This window comes from Mesoplodon mirus, assembly GCF_964341445.2.
Source record: "Mesoplodon mirus genome assembly, chromosome: 8".
Taxonomy (NCBI): domain Eukaryota; kingdom Metazoa; phylum Chordata; class Mammalia; order Artiodactyla; family Ziphiidae; genus Mesoplodon; species Mesoplodon mirus.
Window position 1 is genome coordinate 91,364,802 of NC_138984.1, and position 23,778 is coordinate 91,388,579.

The 23,778-nt window shown below is 37.7% G+C and overlaps 1 protein-coding gene across 1 annotated transcript in view; it reads right to left on the reverse strand.

Annotated features, from left to right (window-relative positions):
* Window positions 1–688: 688 nt before the first annotated feature.
* LOC309809313 (uncharacterized protein) overlaps window positions 689–23,778 on the reverse strand; it is a 63,342-nt gene continuing 40,252 nt past the window's right edge. The window contains exon 2 of the mRNA XM_082630383.1: window positions 689–816. The gene's annotated coding sequence lies outside the window, so the exon portion shown is untranslated. The remainder of the gene's footprint in view (window positions 817–23,778) is intronic.

Genomic DNA, 23,778 nt, shown 5'->3' on the forward strand with positions numbered 1-23,778 from the left:
TGTCCAGTTCACTACACATGAACAATTTAGTGTTCTTTGGAGTACTCCTGAACCCTTGAAATGCCACAAGTTGAGGGCTTCATCTTCCTTACATTCTCTCTGTCAGCAGATTTTTTAGTGAACATCTTGCTGGTAGACCCCATTTTATTGTTTAATCAAGAGATTCAATGACCCCAGGAAAAGGGAGGTTTTAAGAAAATCCTAGTGGGGCTTTGATATAAAGATCTTCTAAGTCCATTCCACTTCTTTTTTTCTTGCCTTATTAAAGTAACTGTAACTTTCAGCTTTTAATGCAGTGTTCCCTTCATGCTAACTTCCTAAGCTCTAAGCTTGTGCAGCATCTGGTGACATGGAAATCACTTTACAGCACGTTCAAAGCATCGGTTGACAAAAGAATCAGTAAAATAGCATTATGTATCTTAAATGAATCCAATACTTGTAGCAAACCAAGTGGCTTGGAGTTTGGCTGTTTCACATACCCAGTGTAATGATGCTTATAAGTTTATATGGCAGGATGCATGACCTGCACATTGATAACATTAAGATACAGAAAACGCAACTAGCATGAGAGAGACGCTGCTAAGTAGTCAGTTTCCTCACTCACTGATATCACTTTGTCATTAACTCTTTCCATCCTCATATACCTGATTAAATCTATTTGAAAAAATTAAATGTCAACCATCATACCTCAGGTTCTGTGTTTATTTTTTTATGAAAAGGAAGGGTGAGCTGGGGGCAGGCTGTTGAGAGCTGTTTGCGGTGGTTGAGGCCAGACTGCTCTGAGGTTTTCTGGCATTTTTTCATCTGTGCTGCCATCTAGAGAAGAGAATGAGAAACACTCATAAACTGGAAAAATAAACTGGAAGTCCCAGGATGGAGTTATGGGAAAATGGACACTGTATACTGATTTGTAGAAAACTGTAAGAAACATCAGGGAGATTTGGTGGCGATAATTTTGTGTTTTTCCCCCCTCTCTCTCCGTCCCTCCCAGATACAAAACAGAATTTGGATATCTGTTACCGGTGTTTATGACAGGCATTCCTGCGGAGCCATTTCCTGTATTCAAATTGAACTCTTCTTACATAAATAAAGTTAAATTGTGTTAACTTTCTGGGACCTCTGAAGTGGTGTAATTTTTCCATAGTTAAGATGTTGCTGGAAATGCTCATATTCTCAGTCCTGAAAGATTTGGAGATGAAATGGCAGGCGCGTGCGTGTGCGTGTGCGTGTGCGTGTGTCTCTCTGTGTGTGTGTGTTAACAAGATAAAGAGGTCCTTTGAAGACTCAGGGTCAGTTTTCTGAAGTCAGTGTGTTCCACAGAAGCTCTTAGTTCTGCAGAATGTTTATAGGTGAAACATTGGTCAAATAAATTTGGGGAATGCTAGGTAAAACCATTTTAAACAGTTTTCTTTATTACAGCCAGGACTTCTAATAGTCTTTAGTTTACCAGTGTGCACTGTGAAGTTGCAAGAGGGGAAAATGCTGGGAAAAGTTTCCCAAACTTATTGGATCTTGAAACCCTGGGCTTTTCATAGGACCGGTGCTGTGTGGAGCAAGCTTTAGGAAATATTATATCAGGGAAAGGAAGTTGGCCTGCTGCATGCATGCCATGTGCAAACATACCAGTCCTCCATTCCTCTAGAAGGAATGTTATAGGAATGGAATTTGTTAGATAATTGCTACTTGCAGGTATGACAAAGTAAGTGTACCTATAACGTAGGCCAGATTTTCTCTCTCAGCTTACTTATCAAATAGCAAATAATAAGATATAGTCTTTTTACTTAGCACACATTTAGCATGCTCTAAATCTATGCAAGGTACCATTGGGCAGGGAGGATAGTGAAAGTAAAACATGATTCTTGCTTTTGACAAACCATTAAATAGGTGGAGTGGTAAGTTAAGATACAATATACTAAAAAATCCTTTAAACAATGGTCATACCAGGTTTATTCATCATAACTGAAATAACAGGCTTTGTTTCTGTGGATCAAGGCCATGTTCACCCATGGAAGAAAATAGCCTTTAGAAATGCTTTTGCAGGGGCTTTCCTGGTGGCACAGTGGTTAAGAATCTGCCTGCTAAGGCAGGGGACACGGGTTTGAGCCCAAGTCGCAGAGGATCCCACATGCCACGGAGCAACTAAGCCAGTGCACCACAACTACCGAGCCTGCGCTCTAGAGCTCGAGAGCCACAACTACTGAAGCCCGTGCGCCTAGGGCCTGTGTTCCACAACAAGAGAAGTAACCACGGGGCTTCCCTGGTGGCGCAGTGGTTGAGAATCTGCCCGCTAATGCAGAGGACACGGGTTCGAGCCCTGCGCTGGGAGGATCCCACATGCTGCGGAGCAACTAGGCCGTGAGCCACAACTACTGAGCCTGCGCGTCTGGAGCCTGTGCTCCGCAACAAGAAAGGCCGCGATAGTGAGAGGCCCGCGCACGCGATGAAGAGTGGCCCCCACTTGCCACAACCAGAGAAAGCCCTCGCACAGAAACGAAGGCCCAACACAGCAGAAATAAATTAATTAATTAATAAACTCCTACCCCTAACATCAAAAAAAAAAAAAAAGGTATAAGCCAGTATTTTTAAAAAAAAAAAAAAAGCCACCACAATGAGAGGCCCGCGTGCCTGCCGCAGCTAGGGAAAACCCGTGCACAGCAATAAAGACCCAATGCAGCCAAAAATAAATAAAACAAAATAAATAAATTTTAAAAAATTAAGAAATGCTTTTGTAATAGCAGCCATTGTTAGAGGATTTTACCTGACTTTTTTTTTAATTAAAATGTCAATGGCCATGAATATTTTCCTGTATTAATCCTGGAAAATGACATTCTTTGTGAAACTGAGTGAACAATATTAATGCTTCCCTTTTGATAATCTATCTGAACTTTAGGAAAAAGAATATATAATTCATGCTTTTGACTCAAGAAATAATGTCTCTGTTTAGGAATTAATAAGGATAATGATAAAACATCATCTCTCCCAAAGGATAAATATTATTTTCATTTTATAGAAGCAACTGGGGCTTAGAGAAGTGAATCGGGTTTTTTTTTTTTTTTTTTTTTTTTTTTTTTTTTTTGTGCGGTACGCGGGCCTCTCACTGTTGCGGCCTTTCTCGTTGCGAAGCACAGGCTCTGGACGCGCAGGCTCAGCGGCCATGGCTCACGGGCCCAGCCGCTCCGCGGCATATGAGATCTTCCCAGACCGGGGCACGAACCCGCGTCCCCTGCATCGGCAGGCAGACTCTCAACCACTGCGCCACCAGGGAAGCCCATGAATTGCTTTGTCTAATAGCCTGTAAATAGTGGGATTGGGATTCAATTCCAGTCCTATCTGTTCCTAAATCTTTATTATTTATTTCCCTTATGGTGGGGGCAGAGTAATTTTAGAAAATGTTTGCGTACTACCTGATTTCCATAATATCAAAATAAGACTTCCCAAAGTGAAACGGGGGAAACAGTTTTCCTGGGATTTAGAGAATTACACACACACACACACACACACACACACACACACACACACACAGGAGACTGTAAGCTTTATGAGAGCAGAAACCATAGGACCATATCTGTTTTCTTTACCATACTAAACCTGGTGTTTAGTACATGCCTTGCACGTAGGTCCTCAATAAGGATTTGCTCAGTGGAGTGCACTCAAATGATAATGTTTGGGATCAGGTGCTGGGCACACATAAAACCTTCAATACTCTATTGCCATTTTTTGCAATAGAATTCAGTTATAAATCTGTAAAGTCTTCTCTCTTCATGAAATGGTCTGAACCTGGTCAAGGGCCCTTTCCACATTTGCAAATGTGTGTTCCAGTCCATTCTCAATAGTTAATCACATTGTGAGTCAATTTGTGGATGATTGAGAACCTTCGCCTACATGGTTGTTTGGTCATTCTCTGCAAATTCATTCCCTGAAATGTGTTAAAAGAAGTACCTTTGAAAGAAAACTAGACTTGAAGGCAAAGACTAAATATTTTTTTATATTTGTATTCTTAGCACTCTGCTTCATAATAGGTGCATGGTACATGTTGAAAAAAGAAGGAAGAAAGAAAGGGGAGGAGAAAGGAAGAAAAGTGAGAGTTAAGAATCTTGGACTTTAGCCTTGGGTTGGCTATGTAAACTTGGGCCAATCATTTCTTTTTTGTTCCTCAGTTTCCTTTTCTGGAGCTAGGGATGTTGACCTATTTGACCACTAAGGCCCCTCCAGATTTTAAATGACTGTGGAAGAGACTGGGGTCATTCTTAGCATAAACAAGACCATGTTTCTTTGTGTCCACTAGGGGGTACTGTAGTACTAGTACAGTGGCCACTGTCTTCCAGTTTATCCAATTCTGATATTTTTTTCTAAATTTACTCCCCTGAAAAACATTCCGTTTTCTTTTTTTTTGAAGTATATGTTTAAAAAAAATTTATTGGAGTATAGTTGATTTACAATGTTGTGTTAATTTCTGCAGTACAGCAAAGTGAATCAGTTATACATATACCTATATCCACACTTTTTTAGATTCTTTTCCCATATCTGTCATTACAGAGTACTGAGTAGAGTTCCTAATGTCTCAGTTACCAAGAATGAATTGGCAGCAGGAGTTCCTCAGTGACTGGGTGATGCTGAAGGTCATCTCTGACCAGTCCTCAGAAGGCTTCAAAGGTCTTCCAAATGTTTTCTTAACTCTCTCCAGTGACTCCTTAAGTCATGGCTAAAGCCTGGGTTGTATTAGATTGAGCAGGGACTGGATAAGAAAACCTGCACCAGGCACACAGTTAATGTAATTTCTTTTACTCAGAATTTTGCTATCTGTCCAATCTGGTAGTCCATTCTCTTTTTTCAGATTTGGCATCCATAGTGGAAAGAACAAGTTAGGATGTCCCTCTTTTCTGAGTGATTCACACCATGTTTACCAAAGAGAGCAATTGGTTTTTCCATTTCCTTTGACAATCTTCTGAATATTCTGACACTAGAACACCAAAATTATGTGAATAAATGGACATTCCTTACTTTTAACTTTCAAACTCAAATTTATACTACAAAGTGTAAGATTTAATTCTATAATGGAAGCTGGATAAGCCTAGGAAGAATTTAGCTCAATGATCATTAATATAGCTTAGTAGAATAATCATAGAACTATTTGCTTAGTAAGGTTATGAGATGTTAAGATTTTGCTTGGGCCAAAAAGAGGGGCTTGACACTCTTTTAACGGAAAACAAAATGGAGCAAATTCCATTTACCCTAAAAACAAAAACATAAATTTAAGAAATGTGCCAAATCTACATGAAGACAACTATATAACTAACCAAGAGTTTAAAAGAAGGCTTAAATAGAGAGCTATACCATGTTCTTGGATAAGAAGGTTCAACATTGTAAAAATTTTAAATTATTCCCTCAAAGTATTCATAAATATAATAAAATTCCAATCAGAATTCTAATTAGATATTCTTGGAGTTCTGAAATTCATTGAGAAAAATGAAGCTAAGAAGAGCAAAGAAAAAAAATTTTTTAACTTTTGAGAGGGAAGGGGATTTGAATGATCAGATTTTAAAAGAAATTATAAAATGGCTGAAATTGAAACAATATCATAGTGGCAACAAAATAAACAACCAATAAAATAGAATAGGAAGTCCAGAAATAAATCCAAGTATGATGGCCTGGATGTGTGTGTGTGTGTGTGTGTGTGTGTGTGTTTTGGTTACCTAGCATATGAATGCTTTTCCCCGTATGGAAACTGAAGAAGGGAAGATCTTCCTCCTTCTAAATAGAAAGGGCATCAGCATATAACTGAGGTTTACCCAGTGAGATTCTGACATTGAATCCAGGAGTGATGCAAAGGTACAGGGACCGGCAAGTTATTTACAGAGAGAGTGGTGATGTCAATAACCCAGGAGAAGAGAATGCCTGGTGGTAGCAGTGTCACTGGAAGCATTCTGCCTAGACTCTTCCTTTAACAGGTCTTGGCCAAGTTCTGCCAGCATTCTAACTAGACTGTTCCAACAGAGGTCCTTCGCTGAGTTATCTGTTGCCAGCCTCTTTTGGCTTCTGTTTCTTGAGTTTGGTTTTTAACTTTCCCATAGATTTTGTGAGCTATTTGGCATCCTTCCAACAAATTCCATTCTGTTTAAGCTACCTAGAGTTGGTAGCTTGCAGTTATGATTCCAGACGTGTACAGAAACTTGTATGAGGAGCTGATTACAGACAACAGATTCTTAGGGAAATGAGGAGACTCTAGTTATCCAGACTCATTATGTTTGAAGATAGATGGGATGCTGGAAGCCCATGGCCTGTTATAGTGAAACAGCTAAAGAAATTAGTGCCTGTGGGGACTTCCCTGGTGGTCTAGTGGTTAAGATTCCATGCTCCCAATGCAGGGGGCCCAGGTTCGATCGCTGGTCAGGGAACTAGATCCCGCATGCTGCAACTAAGAGCCCGCATGCTACAACTAAAAGATCCTGCATGCCGCAACTAAAGATCCCATATGCCACAACTAAAAAGATCCCGCACGCCACAATGAAGACCTTGCATGCCGCAACGAAGATCCAGTGTGCCATAACTAAGATCCGGCATAGCCAAATAAATAAATATTTTAAAAAAAGAAATGAATGCCTGTGAATATTAGGACTAAGGTGGGCATTGAAGACAAGACCATGGAGAACCTAACTGTTGTTGCCATAGAACAATATGAGGGGTATGAGGAATTCAAGAGCTGTGTGCTGAAGTTAGCTGCTTCAGTTGATAGGATCAACAAGTGGAAATCTCTAGATTCTCATTTTAAAATATGAACTGAAACCCAAACTGTGAATTATTAAAAGAAATTCTTATAGCCCTAGGATTGAGATAGCTATAAAACCAGCATTTGTTCTTATTGATTGCTGATTTGCAAATCAGTTGAATTCACCTCCTTAACTGGGGTCTTATATGAACATACGTTAAGGTGCTAATCCAGACAGAGTTACAGCTTTGGAGGAGATCAAGGTGGTGGAGTAGGGGGATGTGGAGCTCACCTCCTTGCTACGAACACATCAAAAATACATCTACATGTGGAGTAATTCTCACTGACAACAAACTGGAGACTGGCAGAAAGACTCTTATATCACCAAGGTTGTAAAGAAAGATCCACACGGAGTCAGGTAAGAAGGGAAGAGAAGAGATCGCGTCACGATCTTCATCCCTAGGAGGGGACACAGAAGAGGAGAGGGATATCATGGGCTCAGAGATCCTCCTAGAAGAGTGAGTGCTTTGAACTACATATTGAGTACCCTAGCTCTGGGGTCTGACACTGGGAAGATGAATCCCCTTAGCTGGTTTGGAAACCAGGAGGGCTAACAGGAGGGCTGTAAGAAACCTAGACTCCACTAGTAAAGAGCTGCACAAACTTGCTTACTCCCAGAAACAAGGTGGGGAAACAGATTGAAACTTCCCAGAATTCTGGCTGGTTTCCTGAGACTGCCCCAGAATGTGCCCCAGCCCATGCAAAGCACCCGCTCTGGGTCCTCTAGCTCCGGTGCAGCTCCCCACTAGGACAAAGGCTGTAGCTGCCAAGGAGAGTGTGCCGTTGGGGGGTACAGAGCCAGCTCAGACCTGACACTGCATCTGAATGAGATGGTGGCTGCCATTACTGGCATTCAAAAAGGCAGCAGATTGGGAGCTGTCTGAAACTCTTGATTGGTGTGTCAAGACCATCCCAGTTCATATTCTGGCCCACATTGAACACCCACACTGTCCTCTCTTGTTCTGGGGCAGCTTCCCACTAGGGTGAAGTTTGCCATTGCCAAGGAGAGTGTGCATTTGATGGGGACATAGTTAACTTGGACCTGGTACTGCATCTGAACAGGGTGGGGAAAGCCATTGCTGGCACTCACAGAGGCAGCATTTTGGGAGCAGTCTGGAACTCTGACTGGTGTACTGGGCTCACACCAGTGAGCACCCCATCCCACACAGGGCACCAGATCCAGCCCCTCTTGTTTCAGCACTGCTCCCCACTGGGGCAAAGGTGACCATGTTGGGAGAGGTGAGAACTCACATTTAGAGGGAACAGAACCAGCCCAGACCTCAACCTCAGGGCTTCTGCTCTAGCACCTTGGGACCTGTCCCTGCCCCCATGGGGCAGTTATGGTCACTGAGCATAGGAGAAGCTCACACCTGGCTCTGACTCTAGCCCTTCCATCTCCAGCCCCACCTGCCACCAAGGTGATAACTGCCAGCACACCCTGGGGGAAGATGTGACCTAGCTTACATCAGATTCAGCTCTCCCACCAAAGCCACTGGGCACACATAGACTGCATATGAAAGCTCTCACACAAGGACACCCCTTCAAGACCACAATAGGTAACTGTTTAACCTACTTTCGTAGAGACAGAGAAAGTTAAGCAAAATAAGAAGAGAGAGGAATTTGTTTCAAGTGAAAGAACAAGAAAAAGAACCCTGAAAAAACAAAAATGAACCTGAGATAAATAATTATCAGATGAAGAGTTCAGAGCATTAGTAATAAGTAATAAGAATGCTAACTGAATTAGGGAAAAAGAATAGATGAACACAGTGAGCATTTTAACAAGGAACTAGAAAATAATAGAAAGAACCAGTCAGAGGTAAAGAATACAATAACTGAAATGAAAAACACACTAGAAGGAATTAACAACAGACTAGGTGATACAGAAGAACACATAAGTGGTCTGGAAGATAGAATAATGGAAATCACCCAAGCAGAAAAGCAAAAAGAAAAATAAATTTAAGAATGAGAATAGTTTAAGGGGCCTCTAGGACAACAGCAAGTGTACTAATATTCGGATTATAGAGGTCCCAGAAAGAGAAGACAGAAAGAAAAAGGATTAAAAATGTGTTTGTTGAAGTTATGGCTGAAAACTTCCTGAACTTGAAGACAGAAACAGATATTCACATACAGGAAGCACAGAGAGTCCAAAACAGATGAACCCAAAGAGACCCACACCAAGACATAATTAAAATGGCAGAAGTTAAAGAGAGAATTCTAAAAGCAGCAAGAAAAAAAACAAAGAGTCATATACAGGGGAACCCCCATAAGTCTGTCAGCTGATTTTTCTGCAGAAACTTTGCAGGCGAGAAGGGAATGGTATGATATATTTAAAGTGTTGAAAGGAAAAATATCCTGCAACCTAGGATACTCTATCCTGCAAGGTTATCTTTCAGAATTAAAAGAGATATAAAGAACTTCTCAGACAAGCAAAAAAGTAAAGAGTTAATCAATACTAAACCAACCCTAAAAGAAATGTTAAAGGTTTTTTTCTAAGTGGAAAAGAAAAGGCTATACAAAGTAGGAATTTTTAGGAAAGGAAAAATCTCCCTAGTAAAAGCAAATATATAGTAAAGTCTGTTGATCAACCACTTAAATAAGCTAGTTAAATGATTAAAAGACAAAAATTGTAAAATCAACTAAAACTACACTAAACAGTTAAGGGATAAGAATGAAGTTGTAAAATATGACATCAAAAACACAAAATGTTGGGGAGAGGAGTAAAAGACATAGATATTTTGAATGTGTTTGAACATAAATGACTATCTGTTTATAACAAGTAGATGTAGTTTTAGGTCAACATATATGAGCCCCATGGTAACCACAAATCAAAAACCTACAATAGATTCACAAAAACTAAAGAGAAAGAAACATAAGCATACCACTAAAGAAAATTATCAAGTCAAAAGGGAAGAAAATAAAAGAAGAGAACAGAGAAGAACTACAAAACCAACCAGGAAACAAATGACAAAATGGCAATAAGTACATGCACAACAATAATCACTTTAAATGTATGCCAATGGATTAAATGCTTCAATCAAAAGCCATAGGATGGCAGATGGGATTAAAAAAAAAAAAGACCCTTATATATGCTGCTTAAAAGAGACTCACTTTAGAGCTAAAGACACGCACAGACAGAAAGTGAAGGGATGGAAAAAGATATTTCATGCAAATGGAAATGACAAGAAAGCTGGGGTAGCAATACTCATATAAGACAAAATAGATTTTACAACAAAAGACAATAACAAAAGACAAAGTAAGGCATTATATAATGATAAAGGGTTCAACAGAAGAAGATATAACATTTGTTAACATATACGTACCTATTATAGGAGCACCTAAATATATAAAGCAAATATAAATAGACATAAAGGGAGAAACTGACACCCCCTTTACATCAATTACAGATCATCCAGACAGAAAATCAACAAGGAAACAGTGGTCTTACATGACACATTAGACCAGTTGAACTTAATAGATAAATTGAAGACATTCCATTCAAAAACAGCAGAATACAGATTCTTTTCTAGTACACATGGAACGCTCTCTAGGATAGATCTACAAAACAAGACAGAGCTACAGAATAGCCTGTAAAACAAGTCTCAACACATTTAAAAGAATAGAAATTATATCAAGCATTTTCCCCAAACATAATGGTATGAAACCAGAAATCATTTATAGGAAGGAAAATGGGAAAGACACAAATACATGGAGAATAAATAACATGCCACTAAAAAACCAATGAGTCAATGAAAAAATCAAAGAGGAAATCAGAAAATACTCCAAGACATATGAAAATAAAAACACAACTTTCCAAAAATCTATGAGATGAAGCAAAAGTAGTTCCAACTGGGAGGTTTATTGTGATACAGGTCTACCTCAAGAAACAGAAAAATTCTCAAATAAACAATCTAACCTAACATCTAAAGGAATTAGAAAAAGAAAAACAAACAAAGCCCACAGTCAGCAGGACAGAAATAATAAAGATCAGAGAGGAAATAGATAAAATTGCAACAAAAAAAATACAAAAGATCAAAGAGGACTTCCTTGGTGGCACAGTGGTTAAGAATCTGCCTGCCAATCAGGGGACACAGGTTCGATCCCTGGTCTGGGGAAGATCCTACATGCCGCAGAGCTACTAAGCCTGTGTGCCACAACTACTGAGCCTGCACTCTAGAGCCCACGAGCCACAACTACTGAGCCCACGTGCCACAACTACTGAAGCTCGCATGCCTAGAGCCTGTGCTCCACAGCAAGAGGGGCCACTGCAATGAGAAGCCTGCGCACCACAATGAAGAGTAGCCCCTGCTCACCACAACTAGAGAAAGCCCACGTGCAGCAACGAAGACCCAACACAGCCATAAATAAATAAATAAATTTATTAAAAAGAAAAAGATCAAAGAAACCAAGAGCATTTTTTTTTGAAAAGATAAACAAAGTTGATAAGCCTTTACCAGGATCATCATGGAAAAAAGAGACAGGACACAAAAAAATTAAGAAATGAAAGAGGAGAAATTACAACTGATATCACAGAGACACAAAAAATCATAAGAGAATATTATGAACAGCTATATGCCAACAGATTGGACAACCTAGAAAAAATGGATAGATTTCTAGAAAAATATAGTCTTCAAAGACAGAATCAGGAAGAAATAGATAATCTGATAATAAAAAACAGGCCAATCAGTAGTAGTGAAATTGAATCAGTAACCAAAAAATTCCGTCAAACAAAAGTCTAAGACTGGATGGCTTCACAAGGGAATTCTACCAAATATATAAAGAAGACCCAATACCTATCCTTCTCAAACTGTTCCAAAAAATTGAAGAGGAGGGAACACTCCTAAATTCATTCTACAAGACCACCATTATCTTGATACCAAAACCAGACAAAAACACAGCAAAAAAGGAAAATTACAGGCCAATATCTTTGATGAATATAGATGCAAAATCCTCAACAAATCTTAGCAAACCAAATTCAACAATATATAAAAAGGAAAAAATATATAAACAGCTCTTGCAGCTCAATATTAAAAAAACAAACAACCCAATCAAAAAATGGGCAGAAGACCTAAATAGACATTTCTCCAAAGAAGACATACAGATGGCCACGAAGCACATGAAAAGCTGCTCAACATCACTAATTATTAGAGAAATGCAAATCAAAACTACAATGAGGTATCACCTCACACCAGTTAGATTGGGCATCATCAGAAAATCTACAAACAACAAATGCTGGAGAGGGTGTGGAGAAAAGGGAACCCTCTTGCACTGTTGGTGGGAATGTAAATTGATACAGCCACTATGGAGAACAATATGGAGGTTCCTTAAAAAACTAAAAATAGAATTACCATATGATCCAGCAATCCCACTACTGGGCATATACCCAGAGAAAACCGTAATTCAAAAAGACTCATGCACCCCAATGTTCATCGCAGCACTATTTACAATAGCCAGGTCATGGAAGCAACCTAAATGCCCATCGACAGACGAACGGATAAAGAAGAAGTGGTACATATATACAATGGAATATTACTCAGCCATATAAAGGAATGAAATTGGGTCATTTGTTGAGATGCGGATGGATCTAGAGACTGTCATACAGAGTGAAGTAAGTCAGAAAGAGAAAAACAAATATCATATATTAACGCATATATGTGGAACCTAGAAAAATGGTACAGATGAACCAGTTTGCAGGGCAGAAGTTGACACTCAGATGTAGAGAACAAACGTATGGACACCAAGGGGGGAAAGCCGCGGGGGGGTGGGGATGGTGGTGTGATGAATTGGTGATTGGGATTGACATGTATACACTGATGTGTATAAAACTGATGACTAATAAGAACCAGCTGTATAAAAAAATAAGTAAAATTAAATTAAAAATTAAAAAAAAACAACCCCCCCCAAATTCAACAATATATAAAAAGGACCATATACTATGATCAAGCAGGATTTATTCCAGGGATGCAAGGATGCTTCAGTATCTGCAAATCAATCAATGTGATACACCACATTAACAAAAGGAAGGATGGAAATTACATGATCATTTCAATATACACAGAAAAAGCATTTGACAAAATTCAGCATCCATTCATGATAAAAACTTTCATCAAAGTTGGTACAGAGGGAACGTATCTCAACATAATTAAGACCATATAAGACAAACCCATAGTAAACATCATACTCAATGGTGAAAAGCTGAAAGCTTTTCCTCTAAAATCAGGAACAAGACAAGAATGCCTACTCTCACCACTTCTATTTAACATAGTATTAAAAGAACCAACCACAGGAATCAGACAAGAAAAAGAAATAAAAAGCATCCAAATTGGAAGGGGGGAAGTAAAACTGTCACTATTTGCAGATGACATGATACTATATATAGAAAACCTTAACATCTCCACCAAAAAACTATTGGAACTAATAAATGAATTCAGCAAATTTGCAGGATACAAGATTAATATACAGAAATCTATGGCTATTCTATACACTGATAATGAACTATCAGAAAGAAAAAGCAATCCCATTCAACATCACACCAGAAAGAATAAAATACCTAGGAATAAACTTAACCAAGGAAATGAAAGACCTATAAGCCGAAAACTATTAAACACTGATGCAGGAAATTGAAGATGATACCAAGAAATGGAACGATATCCCATGTTTGTGAATTGGAAGAATTAATATTGTTAAAATGTTCATATTACCCAAAGCAATCTACAGATTTAATGCAATCCCTATTAAAATACCCATGACATTTTTCACAGAACTAGAAGAAATAGTCCTAAAATTTATATGGAACCACAAAAGACCCTGAATAGCCAAAACAATCTTGAGGAAAAAGAACAAAGCTGGAGGTATCATGCGCCCTGACTTTAGACTATGCTACAAAGCTACAGTAATCAAAACAGTATGGCACTGGCACAAAAACAGACACATAGATCAATGGAACAGAGACTAGAAATAAACCCATGCCCTTATGGTCAATAATCTGTGACAAAGGAAAGAATATATGGTGGGAAAAGATAGTCTCTTCAATAAGTGGTGCTGGGAAAAACTGGGCAGCAACATGTAAAATAATAAAATTAGAAAAATTCTCACATCATATACAAAAATAAACTCAAAATGGATTAAAGACCTAAATATAAGACTGGAAAGTATAAAACTCCCAGAAGGGGCTTCCCTGGTGGTGCAGTGGTTGAGAGCCCGCCTGCTGATGCAGGGGATGTGGGTTCATACCCAGGTCTGGGAAGATCCCACATGCTGCGGAGCGGCTGGGCCCGTGAGCCATGGCTGCTGAGCCTGTGCATCCGGGGCCTGTGCTCCGCAACGGGAGAGGCCACAACAGTGAGAGGCCTGCGTACTGCAAAAAAAACCCCCACAAAATACAAACAAAAAGACTCCCAGAAGAAAATGTAGGCAAAACATTCTCTGACACAAATAATAGCAATATTTTTTTGGATCAGTCTCCAAAGGCAAAGGAAACAAAAGAAAAAATAAACAAATGGGACTTAGCTAAATTTAAGGGCTTTTGCACAGCAAAGGAAACCACTGACAAAATGAAATAACAACATACTGAATGAAAGAAAATATTTGCAAATGATATGACAAATAAGGGGTTAATATCCAAAATATATAAAGCGTTCATGCAACTCAATATCAAAAAAACTAACAACTCGATCAAAACATGGGCAGAAGAACTGAATAGACAGTTGTCCAAAGAAAACATACACATGGTCAACAGGCACTTGAAAAGCTGCTCAACATTGCTAATCATCAGAGAAATGTAAATCAAAACCATGAGATATCACCTCACACCTGTCAGAAATGTTGGCGAGGATGTAGAGAAAAGGGAAGCCTAGTACATTGTTGGTAGGAAAGTAAATTGGTTCAGCCACTATAGAAAACAATATGGAGATTTCTCAAAAACTAAAAGCAGAACTACCATATGCTCTAGCAATTCTACTCCTGGTATATATCTGAAGAAAGTGAAGACACTAATTCAAAAAGACATGCACCCAGTGTTCATAGCAGCATTATTTACTATAGCCAACATATGGAAGCAACCTAAGTGTCCATCAATAGATGAATGGATAAAGAAAATATGGTATATATATATATATATATATATATATATATATGCACACACACACACACACACACAATAGAGTATTACTCAGTGATAAAAAAGAATGAAATTTAGCAATTTGCAACTACATAGATGGACCTGGCAGGTATTATATGCTTAGTGAAATAAGTCAGACAGAGAAAGACAAATACTGTATATTATCACTTATATGTGGAATCTAAAAAATAAATGAATGAATACAACAAAACAGAAACAGACTCATATAGAGAATAAACTAGTGGCGAAGGTAAGGGAGGAGGGGCAAGATAGAGGAAGGGGATTAAGAGGTACAAACTACTATGTATGAAATAAATAAGCTCCAAGAATATATTGTGCAGCACTAGAAACCTCACCAATATTTTATAATAACTTTAAATGGAGCATAATCTATAAAAATTTTTAATCACTATGTTGTACACCTAAAATTAACATAATATTGTAAGTCAACTATACTTCAATAAAAAATAAATAAATAAAATGCAAATCCTATCACATCAATTTAAAAAAAAAAGAGTTACAGCTTTAAAATTGAAATGCTATATAAGATAGAATTTGGAGAAGTTAGAGGACTCCCACCCCCAAACTCCACTAAGCCTCCTTTGCCAGCTGAAGCAGTATCTCCTTTTGCTTACAAGAGTGTTTCTCCTTTGTCTGAAGATACCGAAGGGAGTTACCTTATAAGAGGAGGCCAGTTCTCTTATGCCCTTTTCTCACCCTGCACTATCTTCAGATCTTTAATCAGAGTCAAATTGTAGTATGCTTCAAGGGACCAATTACAAAGTGAAATTCAGGAATAGATGGCTTAAGCACCAAAGGAATTGAAGAACTTTGCTGATTAATCATGGAATGTGGGTTAGAATAGACTTTAAGAATGTTGAATGAAAAAGAGAAGGACACAATTTTAGAGTGGGCTGATTTTACAGATTTCACAAGAGATTCTGGATTAACTGTTAGCTTGAGAAACTGGGCATAATTCTGTTTGTTCTGCTCACAGTTGATTTAAATCTGGACACAATGGTGACTCATGCAAAATGAAGTTGAGATGCAAATCTCTTTGGTAAAATGTAAAAGAACAAATTTAAAAATTTCAGGAGATAGGAATGCAGGAGTGGATTTATCATTTCTGACCCAACCATTCACCTCAACTGTATCTTTCCAAAGGGTCCAGAAGATACTCTTCACAAAGGCTTTGAGAAACAAATCTACAAAAAGAAGTTCAGCACATTTTAAAGTGCTTTGGAATATGTTCTCTTTAGACTAGGGATGGTGATGAGAGAAGCTGGAGTTGAATTTGGCTTACAGTTACAAGAGGATCCCAGAGAAGCATGATCCGAGTAGCAGCATGTAACATTCATTTGTGGCTAACTTGAAAGGTAGTAGGGTCAGTCTGAAAACCCAAATCGTCTGACCCGTAGGTTCTTCGAGGTGACTAGCTAGTCATGGAGTCCCTAGGACTGAAATAGCAGTGCAGCCCACTAAGGTCCTACTTGCTTTATTTATCAAAGAATCAAACAAACAAAAACCCTTCAGGGCTGGAAAAGAGAAACATTATCTAGTCTTCAGATACAAATCAGTTCTTAGACACAGTTTAAGGAAATCTGAGTACTCTTGAGGCAGTGCCTACTTGAATCTTCCTTTCATTATGCAAAGGGACATGTGGCCATTTATTAGGATAATTGTTAATGATGAAGCAGAAATAGTTTGCTTTCATCTGGTATGAACAATAGCACACGCAGTTTCACCTTCTTGCCACAGGATTATATCACCTTTCAGGCTCTGGGCCACAATCAAGCAGAAAACTTGCTATTTTCCTCATTACAGGACATCACATTGGTTCATTAGACTGTTAACACTACATAGATCGGGACAAAAGAGTAGAAAGTATATATATCTTTGAAACTTTGAAAAATGTTCAAGGGTTCAGTGGTGTAGAGAATATGTTTGGTCGTGATTCTAAAGTAAGGGTTAAACATTGTACTTGAGCCCTTTCCCATGAAGAAGAGACACTATTTTGGTGGACCTCTTTGAATTTTAGTGGTTTACTACTGGGTCCAAGAGGAGCATCTAACCCTGGAACACCAAACAACTGCAATTCCACTTGCTCATCATGATCCAGGTGTTATCTGAGACTCCTACCTCAAGTTGAAAAGGTAAATATAGAACCAGGCCTGGACAGGTCCTGAAAGCAAGTAAGTTTAATGAACAAGGTGCTCATATTCTCCTGTTGCCTATTCCTGTGAGCCTTGCTGTTCCTCTCCAACTTACATATATTGCCTCATGGGGGCTTTCACTATGACCAATTAACTTAGGAGGAAAAAATTAAAACCTGGGTTACAGATGTGTCTTACTGGCTTGGAGTGGATTGCTTTAGGATTTATAGCTCACTTAGAGACCAGATGGACGAGGCAAAAAGACAGTCCTTACAATGGGTAGATTTTGAACAAATGTATCTCATTGTTCAATCTTCCTGGAATCAGTAGTGGCTAATGATTTGGTAACTTGACGAGCAACGTGGAAGGAGTAAGATTAGTGACAAGGAAGTTTGAGAAAAAGGTATGTGAAAGGACCTTTAGGTATGGGCCAGAAGATGAGAATATCATATTGTATATTGTTGAAAAGTGGAGATGATTATATTTCCTGGTAACAGTATTTAAAATTTTAATTAGTTTTGGGGTTTACACTGATGATTAATTTATAAAACAAATAAACTTGATCCTGCAGTGGTTGATTCTGGTGGAGTGTGTACGTGTGTGACAAAAATTCTACTTATTTCCTTCTCACTCTTCCCTTATAAACCCGTAGGCTACTCAGAGTATGATTAAAGCTACTAATATAGTCCATCCTCATTTTAGAGATAAGAAAATGTTCAAAGAATTGACTTGACCTGTTGCAAGTCATACTGTTAGTGGCATAGCCAGAATGAAAACTCAAGTCTGCCTCGTAAGCTAGTGCCCTCACCAGAACAGCATATTCTGTAACTGGGAATAAATGCCATTTAATGGTAACTCCACCCTTCCTTGTTATCTAATCCGTAACTCATGATGACAGAAAAGTAGCACCATTTTCTATTCTTCGAAACGTGGAAAAGAGAGTTGCAGGTACAGACACTAGAATAAAAAACATTAAATATTTGAACGTATATTTATAATCTGCATCATACATTTTCCCCTCAGACTTGGAATGGCCTTCGAGCTACAAGTGGTAAACGTTGTGCTCAGTGTTGTACTCATCGTGTAATTTAAGGGGAAGGCAGTATAAATCTCTGAAAGATGTTGCTGTCTCCAGCTGTGACTTTTATCTAAGGTTGCACTGTCCACGTGAGGCTTTTGAACACTTGAAATTTGGCTAATCTGAATTGAGATGTGCTGTATAAAATATACACCAGACTTTGAAGACTTAGTACGAAAAAATAATGTAACATATTTCATTAGAAATTTTAAAATACTGACTGTATGTTAAAGTGATAACATTCTGGAAATTTTTGGTTAAATAAAACATATTATTTAAATTAATTTTACATGTTGTTTTACCTCAGTGTGGCTATTAGAAAGTGTAAAATGACATTTGTACTTTGCTTTCTATTTCCCTTAATCAGTGTTGATGAGAGAAAACCAAATCAAATTGAATGGAATTTGGACAAAGTTTCCTGTAGTTCATTAGAGCTGTCAAAATATTAAAGATGTCAGTTATTTCACCAGTCTATGAGCTGCTGAGCTTTTACTTTTGACAAAATCACCATCCGCAAATTGGAATTTTTCATTTTTCAGAAAATAATGGAATGGCAGTAAGTCGGGACTGTGTCTAATACTGCTTTTAACACAGAACAAGTTACATTGATGGTATTTGATAATTTTGCTTTAGAAATCAGGTGGACAAAAGCAATTTAGCTCCCCAGGGAAAGTACAGTGAAAAGGGCTTACTGGTTACTTGCTTTGAACATAGAAATATTTACTTTGAAAATCTGAGGCTTATAAGGGGAGGTTGCTACTTTTGAATAGCTGCTACACTTAAAGGTTGTTAAAATGAAATTACTTCCCTTAAAGAATGTAAATAAATAAATAAATAAATAAATAAATAAATAAATAAAGAGAAAATCTGAGGCTTATATCACTTTATCATATTATTTCTAATTTTATTTCACTATAAAATTTTAATTCCTCTATAATGAAATGATATTCTTTTTGATATATAAAATTTTAGGTTGGCTATAATCATTCTTTTACAATATTCATTAAATCAAACCCATAAATAAATAAAAGATATCATTATATATATTACATATCTAATATATAAAACATATTATATTAGACTAATACACACCAGCATGACAAAACCACAACTAATGTCTTCCAAGTAGGAATGCTAACTTTCCAGAACTTAATGACTTCCTTGGTCTCCTACATTGCGGAGGCGTTCCAATAAAGTTCAAACAAACTTCCAAGATAGAATCATATTATGGCTGTCTTTGAAATGACAGAGACTGTGAGTGCTACATGGGGGCACAACACCATACTTGCTAAAATGGACCATAAAGGTCAGTGGTGATGTTCAGTTAGATTAGTGTCTTCTTCTCAAATCTGTTCCTCCTCCTTCTCCTGTGTTGATGGTATCACCATCTATTCACAGTCCTTCTATATTTCCTCACTTTCATTCCGTGTGTCCAAGTGGTTATTAAGTAGTGTCAAGTCTACCTTTGAAATGTCTCTTGAATTCTTCCCTCTCTCAACCATTTTCAGGATAACTTTCCTAGGTGAGTCTCTCATCAACTTGGCCTCTGATACCTGGAATAGCCTTCAAATGATTAAGTTTCCAAAATGAGGACCTGTCTGCAACTTTTTCCCACTTTAACTGAAGGTCCATATTGCCACCACAATGACCTATCCAAATATCCTAAAGATATTTCCAACTGGATCCTTACCACCTACAGGATAAAGTCCAAACTCCTTAACATAACCTTAAGGCTCTATATGTTCTAATCTCAATTTACTTTTCTAGACTTACGTCCTGCCTCTCCCACTACATCCTAGACTATGAAACCTATGTTTAAAAAAAAAATCACATAATCAAAAATCCTTTAACATTCTGGATTTTTTATTGTTAATATTGGGGGAACTGAGGGGATTTATGTATTATATAATAAAACAGACATTACTAAAATATAAATCTATTACTTATAGAAAATTTATTCTGTGTATTTCCCTTTGTCAATGAAGTGGGAACTTTTTTGATAGCAAGAGACAGAAATCAAATTTGAATTAGCTTTGGAAAAATTAGAAATTATTGGCTTATGGATTCCAAGGAAGCATTAAGAAAAACCAACCTAAGAGATGGGCAGGGCTGCAGTTGGGCCTCACGTATGACTGCAGGAACTCCACTGCCATCAAAATTCCTTTTGACAGTTGGCTCAGCTCCCCTTTGCATGTCACCTACATCTGCTCTCACTGCAGACAAGATGTCCCACAAAGCGGAAAACAAGGGTAACAACAGTTCTTTGGGTCAGTGTTCTTTAATAACCATGTGGCTGCTTCTCTTTCTTGATTCCAACTTGAAAAATTCAGAGGAAAGCCTCTGACTGTACTGTCTTAGGCCAGGTGCCTACCCCTGGACCCAATAAGTGTTACCAGGGGAGTGGGGTCATGTAAGCAAGAAAAGTTCTGCCTACAACCATGTGGATGGTAGAGAGGGAGAGGGATACCACTTCTTAGGAAAGAGAGCTTTTAGGGAAGGCAGTATCACAGACAATCACTCAAGTAATTCTTAAATAATTTTAGTGATATTAGATAAAAACAGTTGCAAATTGTGTAATTTTTAATTATATTTAACTTCAATTTTAATTACTAATTGATCCAGGCCTGCTAACACTATAGCTGGCACCACTATAAGAGATTTTTAGGCCTGCTTGGCCTACAAATTTGTGCTCATAATTTGCTTTTTCTACTTAAGATTTTCTTGTTTGTTTTGTTTTAGGTTTCTAATGATATTGGTTCCAAATACAGTTAATTTAAGTTCCTAATAGTCATAACTCATATTTCTGTATTTGCTTATTTTATTGGCCAGAACTTCAAGAATCATGTAAAATAATCATTTGTATCATTGTAAAATGTTTAGATAAATGTATAAATAAAGGCTAGTAGGGTAAGGAAGCACAAAAAGGGTACCTCATCTGAGTGATTGTATAGGTTCCTGTTGGAGCTAGAAGGGAACTCAATGACAGCAAGACTTATAACAAGTTGGGATGCAGAGTATGGCATTCCCAGTTTTTAAAATATTGGAACAATACTAAATGGGTTGGTAAGCTGGGGCTGACCTGAGATACTACCCTTCCTCCAGCTCTCCACAGTTCAACAACTAAAAGGTTAGCTCTTGGCATAGTAGGGGTTGATTAGTTCCAACTGGTTGTTTAATATTTTGAGCATCAGTGATATTAAACACAGTAACTTATGTAATTTGATTCCTAGTGGGATACACCCTCAGGACAAAAAAAAAAAAAAACTTACAAAAAATCTTATGTCATCTTTGATCACCAAATTGTCAGTAAAAATTCTGAAAGTATTAAAGTAGTCTAAAAGAAGGGACCAGGATTTTTAGCAAAAAGAAATACAACTACAAAACCAAAGAAGCAAAACTTTGTACTCAAGTTTGTATTGAAAATATGAGTATGAACTCATAAAGCATTTTTATCCTTAAACTTCTATTTTCCTAGTTCTGTTCACTGAAAAGGCTCAGAAACAGCGAACAACCTCAGAGAAATAAATACTACCACGGCCTAGACTGTGGTCTCTAGGGCTTAGAGAAACGGCTACTTTGAGATCTGGAGCAAGAAATGTATAAGATGAGCCTGGAAATACTGTCATACAAACAGTGAAGAAGCTTGGTAGCTTCTTCTTCGATAAGACTACTACATGTAGAAGGACTCAGGAGCTAACTTGAGAAGGTTCCCACAATTTGAGCATCAATAAGAATAACATCAATTGATTAAACATATCAAGTATGTTAAAATCCATGAGATCATAATGGTATTTTTAAAAGAATTTCATTGGTCACCTTTGGAGGTTGCTAGTAAACCAACTCATTACTCTGAAAACTGGTAAGTAAAGGGAAAGAATCAAGCATTTAGCCTGCCTTTCTCTTATGAGCTTTACCTCTTGGTAGTTAAATAGTTGAGGTCAGGGAAATTATACAAATAGATATTATAGAAATAGTATAGCTAATAAATGAAGAGGAAAAGATATAATTAGAATATTACCATTTTGCAAACCCTTAATGGAAATAATGGAACTAGGCAATTATCACTGAGAACTGTTAACATAAAAAGAAAAACACTAGATATCACTATCTCCTGATGGAAGAGCTTATTACCACTTATGACATGTTTTTGTTTTTTAAAAAAGTTAAAGCTTAATAAGATCAAACCTCTAGATCTAACTGGAAGTTTGTAGATGATTAAAGGGAACAGAGAAACATGTTAATTGATGCCACAGGAATGCAATCAAGGCTAGATGTGGGGAAACTCTTTAGGGTGAATGACAATAGCTGACACTCAGAGCCTGACAGGAATTTTTTTAGGCTTTCTCCCCTAAGCTAAAATGAAACTATGTACCCAGAGAAAAGAAGCAAATTGGAAAAAAGGTAGTCGGAAGGGTGGGTCCGTCTCTTTATCATTCAGGCTGCAACCCAGTTCTTTGGAAAACTGGAAACAACTGTCTTTGCCTTGGAAATCTCTACAGGACCAGAGGTGTAGCTCTAGAAAGTGGTTCAAAGTTCACCTGTCCTTTTGCCAATCCCCAAACCTTGCCTGCCTATTCATCTCAAAATGCTTGTAGTTACTGGGACATTGAACTGTGCCTTTGTGATGTAGATTTTCTACCCCTATCTTCTCTAGGACCTAAGAGCCATTCTTTGAAATTCAAACTTTAGGGAGATGTTTCTCATCCAACAAAACAAAACAAAAAGAAGGGTGGAAATATTTGGAAATGGGGCAAATGAGAAATCTTAAAAATCTTATCTATAAATATTAGTAAAAAGGCTTTAGTCATCTGAACAGGTGAACACAACTTTTTCCAACTGCCAAAACAAAATTTGAATCCAACTATTCTTTTATAAACTAGTGAGTTTTGTACTACTGTACCTCCCTAATAAATTTTTTTTTAAATGAGAGCTGTAAGTTTTCTGCATCTGCCCATATGTTTGTGTGTATCTGTATACATATGTTGTGGATGTGTGATATTTTTCTACCTTCAGATGGTATTGTAAGCAGATAGGGTATGGGATCCCTGGAGAAAGAGAACCAGGCATGGCTTTCTTGACATAAGAGAAGCCATTTTGTGGCTTAAAGACTTAAACATAAGATATGACATTATAAAACTCCTAGAAGAGAACATAGGAAAAATGTTCTCTAATGTTTTGTACCAATGTTTTCTTAGGTCAGTCTCCCAAGGCAATAGAAATAAAAGCAAAAATAAACAAATGGGACCTAATCAAGCTTACAAGCTTTTGCACAGCAAAGAAAGCCATAAACAAACGAAAAGACAACCTATGGAATGGGAGAAATTTGCAAATGATGAGACCTACAAGGGCTTAATTTCCAAAATATACAAACAGCTCATACAACTCAACAACAAAAAACCAAACAACCCAATTGAAAAATGGGCATAACTAAGTAGACATTTCTTCAAAGAAGACATACAGATGGCAAACAGGCACATGAAAAGATGCTCAACATCACTAATTATTAGATAAATGTAAATCAAAACTGAAATAAGGTACCACCTCACGCCAGTCAGAATGTCCATCATTAAAGTCTACAAAATAACAAATGCTAGAGAGGGTGTGGAGAAAAGGCAACCCTCCTACACTGTTAGTGGGAATGTAAGTTGGTGCAGTCAACATGGAA